Source organism: Hevea brasiliensis, chromosome 15, assembly GCF_030052815.1.
Source record: "Hevea brasiliensis isolate MT/VB/25A 57/8 chromosome 15, ASM3005281v1, whole genome shotgun sequence".
NCBI lineage: Eukaryota > Viridiplantae > Streptophyta > Magnoliopsida > Malpighiales > Euphorbiaceae > Hevea > Hevea brasiliensis.
The window spans coordinates 48,178,220-48,184,219 of NC_079507.1; the positions used below are offsets into that span (position 1 = coordinate 48,178,220).

Consider the following 6,000-nt stretch of genomic DNA (forward strand, 5'->3'; position numbering starts at 1 on the left):
TTTGTCAAATTCCAACAGTAGATTGACCAATGGAACAGTGCAACTAGGAGCACCAAAACTGAAAATTTGACAATTTGGCCAAAAGGACTTAAGCTTTGAGAAAATGACCAAAATGTGGTATGTGGGTGAAGTTGGAGTTCCCATACCTATTAAGCCTTAAAAAGTCAACAATTTGACTTTAATAGTAACCCGAAACACAAAAACTTCGAGAACGTCGAAATTAGTACATTAAAGCTAGGTAAAAATGAAGTGAAATTTATTTTTGGATTTGTGCTAAGTTATGATACTGAAACACGGTGAAATTGTGTGTTTCAGCTGAAAAAGACTTGGAAGCTCGGAGAGACTGAGTCAAGGCCTAGAGGCAACTCCAGTCAGGTTTGTGCACAATAATAATGGTTTAAATATTTTAATCTCAAAAATTTGACTTCGTTGATTAATTATGTATTGTGTTGCCATTTTATAATCGTAAATGTGACTTTGGAAAGTGATCAGATTTCTCATAAATTGTTTGCATAAATTGTTTTGAATGGATTTTATGTTCACACTTAGCATGACAGTACCACATTATTCCTCCTCCATTTATGGGGTTGAGATCATTTATTTTCCTCCCTCTCTGGCTTGCCAGTTGAGGTTGTAGATCGGATGAGTACTCATTAGCTAGCTAGCCACCTCCCTCATTGATTTCGATTAATGGGGTTGAGATTGCTTTGTCGTGGTGTACAACGCGTCATTGATCGGAAATTTTGTGTCATGGCTTAAGTTGTGTATGACTTTGGCAACACTGTGTTTATGAAATTGTTTGACTAAACTGTGTTTAATAGATTATTTGACAAAATGGTGTTATTATGAACTTTGATATTTGTGAAATGTGATTGAGAAATATTTAAATTGTGTTTGGCAATGAATGATTTATTTATTGTATTTTAAATTTTTATTGTGCACCACTGAGTATTTTTATACTCAGCGATAGCTTATTTTGCTATCGCAGATAAGAGCAAGGAGAAAGCAGCAGAGTGAGCTGCTGTTAAATCGAGGATTACTCTGACCATTTTGTACGGGTATTATTTTATACCCTTGTAGATAATCTTGATGTAAATATAAAAATGTTGTATGTATCAATGTAGTTGAGCAGTTGTAAATAAATTGTAATAATATTATTTTGGATTTTCTTCTGTAAATTTAATATTTGTACATATGAATTTCCTGCTTTATGCTTTGTGAATGGAGATATTAAATATTTTGAGATGAGAAATCTTGATTTGTATTGTGAAATTATTTTGAAGTGCATTGAATTGAGATGATTGAGTTATTGAAGGTTGGGAGTTGTGAAATATTTTTGGAAGTGTTTTTTTTAGGTATTTGAAGAACTGTTTTCTCCAGTTTCAAACGGAACTCTGTCAAAATTTTTATAAAATTTGCGGCAAAATTTAAATGGACAAAAATTTTTACTAGTCTTTAAGCTTTGAATAAATGGTTTTTAATTCTCACTAAAATGCTCACCACTTCCAAAATGTAAGAAAATCGTTTTAAAATCCTTTGTAGGGTACTTAATGAGTTATCGGTAGGTGAAGTTCGGTAGTTCATTAAGTATTCTACGAGAACATATTATGCCTTACAAAGGGGTAAGGTGTGACAAAGCTTGTTTTCAAAAATCAATTTTTTTATTACTGCTTATTACAAACTAACCCTTGTGAGTTTTTACAGATGACAGAATCATCCAACAATGGTGATTTAGTCCACTTTGGACCAATAGTCCTCTCCAAAACTCCTGCTCAAAAATTCAGAATTAATGTAGCCAGAACTGCATATGTTCTTACAGAAAGGCACCAATATTTATTAGACAATCTTTGGACTTTAATACAAAACAAAAGGTTGGGAGTAACAGCTCTCAATGCACTTTGCATTGAGTTTGAGGAAGCTAATAAATATGTGGCTGACCTCCTTAGCAGAATTAAATATCATGAGGATCATATCATGGTAGCTCAATCATTCATTGAGTTTTTACAAAACCAAATTTTATACAAATCCATTACATCCAGAATTAGTCCATCAGATCCATCCACTTCTAACCAAAATCATCACCTTGAATTACAAAAACAGGAATTTGAAGGCCTAGGATCCCCACTGGATTCTAGTGTAAAAATTCAAAAGTGAAGGACTAAAGGCCTAGGATCCCTACTGGATTCTAGTGTAAAATTACCATTGGCCCCACTGGTCAATGTGAAAAATTATCACCACAGTGAGTCCTTTTTACTTCACTTGGTGCCAATAGGTCCTTAGAACATTTCCAAACCCATTGTCTTTCGAAGAAATTCAGGCAACAAGTTCTCAATGGTCTTCCTCAAGAGATCCGCGAGCAGATTCTACAAAACATCATCCAGTCCAGAATCAAAGAACAGCTGGATGTTCTCCAAAAATGCCTCAATCTTACAAAAAGCAATCAGCAAGGCTACAATGGATGGTCATGGGAATGGGAGTACCATTCAAAACCCCGTTTTCATTGCACTTAGGAACATCCTAACCGATATCCTCTATGCTATCCAGACTGTGAACATAGCTTAGATTTCAGCATCCCCCGCTTCAAAACCACTCAGATGTCTGGAACCCGATATCTAGACGCTAGAGAACTATTCAAATGGGGTATGTTAGCTGGAGTCCGAGTCACAAGATCTGATTGTGAAATGACAAGGTTTTTGGGAAATAGAGTCCTTCAAGAATTCAGGAGACTATTATTCTGCCAAAAACCAGTCAACATACAAATCATTTCAACACCTCCAGAAGTATTAGCAAATGGAGAGCTACAACAAGCGATCCATTACTTTTACCTGGATACAAAACTTCCTCCTCTCTATCATCTTCCTGATTGGCCATGCAATCATGAAGACCATTTCGTCCAACTCAACAAATGGCGAGCAAAGACAGTCATCGAAAACACCGATATCCAGAATATGCGCTAGTCCATACAGGTACATATTCTCGGATATATGTTCACTATGAACATTTGCCAAGCCCAAAACCCTTTCATATTGAAACACGGTATGAAAATTACATGGTTCAATAAGAAAGTCACTACGACTTATCTTCTGTCTCGTCAGATGACGAAACAAGTGACGACGAGGAGACATGGCACAACTTACAAAACATGATGGAAGGATAAAAGAGTGGTCCCAGCTCCACTCCATAAAAAAAAAAAAAAAAAAAAAAAGAGAAAAAGAAAAGAAAAAGAAAAAGAAAAGAGAAAAAGAAAAGAAAAAGAAAATTTAAGACCGGCAAAAGAAATTTATGGCGGCAAAATTATCCATTTTCTCTTCATTTTCCTTTATTTTAATTTTTGTAATCATTTATATTCTCTTCCTTTATTTCAAATCCAGACAGGACACTGTTCACCTGTCATATCTTGTACTGTTCACTTTTTACTGTTCGCATGTGAAGGAGACAAGAAGCATTGTTCACACGTGAAGGCATCAAGTGGCAGACACTGTTCAAAACCTACAAAATTACAAAACTGCCCCTGGACGCTTCTATATAAGGAGGCATCCATCCAAGGCAAAGGGAAGCCACTTCAAACCATTCTTCAAGCCTCTTGTGCCCAAGCTTCTCCCCTTCAAGCTTCTGAAGCCGAGAGAATCCGAAGAAGGTCCTGAAGGAGTTTCACCCCGAGGTGAAGAAAGGAGCAAGAAGGTTGATTCACTTCCCATCCTGCCCTACCTCTACCTCACCTACAAACCTACAAACCCTGTAACTTCCTTGTAGTAGATCTAAGGAAGCTCATGTGCTGAGCAACCTTTGTAAGTCCTACCCGGAATTACATCTCCAAAACCTTTGTACAAATCTTACAAATTTTATAAAGTTTTAAAGTAAGTTTTTCTTCAATACTTTTCTTACAAAATTATAAATATATCTTTCTTTTGCATGCATATGGTCGGTTCAACCGCCTGATCTGCATAAATATACGTATATATATTCATAACGGACTGGCTCTGCCGCCTATTGAATATATACATGTATATTCATATTTAAATTTCAAGTTTAATTTTTAAGTATATATATATTCTTAACGGACTGGCTCTACCGCCTATAGAATATATATATATAATCTTTAATTTACAAATTTAATTTTCATTTCTGAAGATTTTCCTTTCTTGTGCATTTTGTTTATTTCTTTAATTATTTATATATTATTCAAGATCTAGATTGTTACTTCTTCCCTGTTAGCTCAACCCCCTTTCGATCCCAGTGCGTCCCTGGTATCAGAGCCTTGGGGGGGAAAAGGTTCTATTTAAGGTTCAAATTCACATTTAAACATTTTTTAGAAGTTGGTAAGATGATCTAAAGGTGATAAGACAACTTCTTTAGGGGTGTAAATAGGCCTGGGTTAGAAGTCCCGTCTTTGTAGCCTAGAGGGCGTGTTTAGGGCAGTGATTCCTGGTGCGATTACCTCACTTAACTCAAAAGATCAACCTAGAAAAATTCTTTAAGTATGAATCCAATTTTCTTTAGGACAGTTTCTTCTTCAAACTCTTCTACCTCGTCCTCCGAGTCGAGAAAGATTTTCTTTTCATCCTTAATCAGATCACCTCTAGAAAATATTTAATACAAATTACCATTGTTTTTTCAAAAGATTTCAAAATCAATACAATTGCCTTATTTGATATAGGAGCATATTTGAACTGTATTAAAGAAGGAATTGTTCCAAAGAAATTTTACGAAAAAACCACAGAAAAACTTTCAGCTGCAAATAATTCAAAAATGGCTATTAGCTATAAGACAGAAGCCTCCATGGCTAATGGTGATTTTCTTTTCAAAACCTCATTCGTAATTGTTCAAGATATTCATCATAGTGTAATCTTAGGGACTCCTTTCATTAACTTGATAACTCCCTACATGGTTAACGATGATAATATCTCCTTCAAAACTACAAAACAAACTCTTGTTTTCCCTTTCGTTACAAAACCAAAAACAAGAAATCTCAATATTATAAAAGCTTGTTCCATTTATAATAATGAGATTAATGTTTTAATAGAGGGAAAAAGGCAACACTTGTTGTATTTACAGCAAGATGTTTCTTTAACAAGAATTGAAAAACAATTACAAAATGATTTGGTGAAAAAGAAAATTTCGAATTTCAAAACCCAAATTGAAAGAGAAATTTGTTCTGATTTACCAAACGCCTTTTGGAATCGAAAACAACATATGGTAGATTTACCATATGAAAATGATTTCAATGAAAAACAGATACCTACAAAAGCCAGACCAATCCAAATGAATGCTGAACTAGAACAACACTGTCGTTCAGAAATTTTGGATTTAAAGAAAAAAGGATTAATTACAGAATCTAGATCTCCTTGGAGTTGTGCAGCTTTTTATGTAAACAAAAATTCAGAAATAGAAAGAGGCACTCCTAGATTAGTAATTAATTACAAACCTTTGAATAAAGCTTTGAAATGGATCAGGTATTCAATTCCAAACAAAAAATATCTTTTACAAAAACTTCATTCTGCATTTGTATTTTCCAAATTTGATATGAAATCAGGATTTTGGCAAATATAAATTGATCCAAAAGATAGATACAAAACTGCATTCACAGTTCCCTTTGGACAGTATGAGTGGAAAGTCATGCCTTTTGGCCAGAAAAATGCCCCATCAGAATTCCAGAGAATTATGAATGAAATCTTTAATCCATATTCAAAATTTTGCACAGTCTATATAGATGATGTTCTTGTGTTCTCGGAGTCAATTGAACAACACTTCAAACACTTAAGAACATTCTTCTTTGTTACAAAATGAAATGGCCTTGCCGTTTCAAAATCAAAGATTTCTCTTTTCCAAACTAGGGTTAGGTTTCTAGGTCATTACATATCCCAAGGAACCATTACTCCAATAGAGAGAAGTCTAGAATTTTCAAACAAATTTCCTGACAAAATCTTGGTTAAAACCCAGCTGCAAAGATTCTTAGGTAGCTTGAATTATGTCTTAGATTTTTGTCCAAATATTAACCGT

At 34.5% G+C, this 6,000-nt stretch overlaps 1 long non-coding RNA gene across 1 annotated transcript in view; it reads left to right on the forward strand.

Annotated features, from left to right (window-relative positions):
- Window positions 1-1,309, forward strand: part of LOC110641406 (uncharacterized) — a 53,479-nt gene extending 52,170 nt beyond the window's left edge. The window contains exon 4 of the long non-coding RNA XR_009144334.1: window positions 989-1,309. This is a non-coding gene — a long non-coding RNA (uncharacterized LOC110641406). The remainder of the gene's footprint in view (window positions 1-988) is intronic.
- The last annotated feature ends 4,691 nt before the right edge of the window (window positions 1,310-6,000 follow it).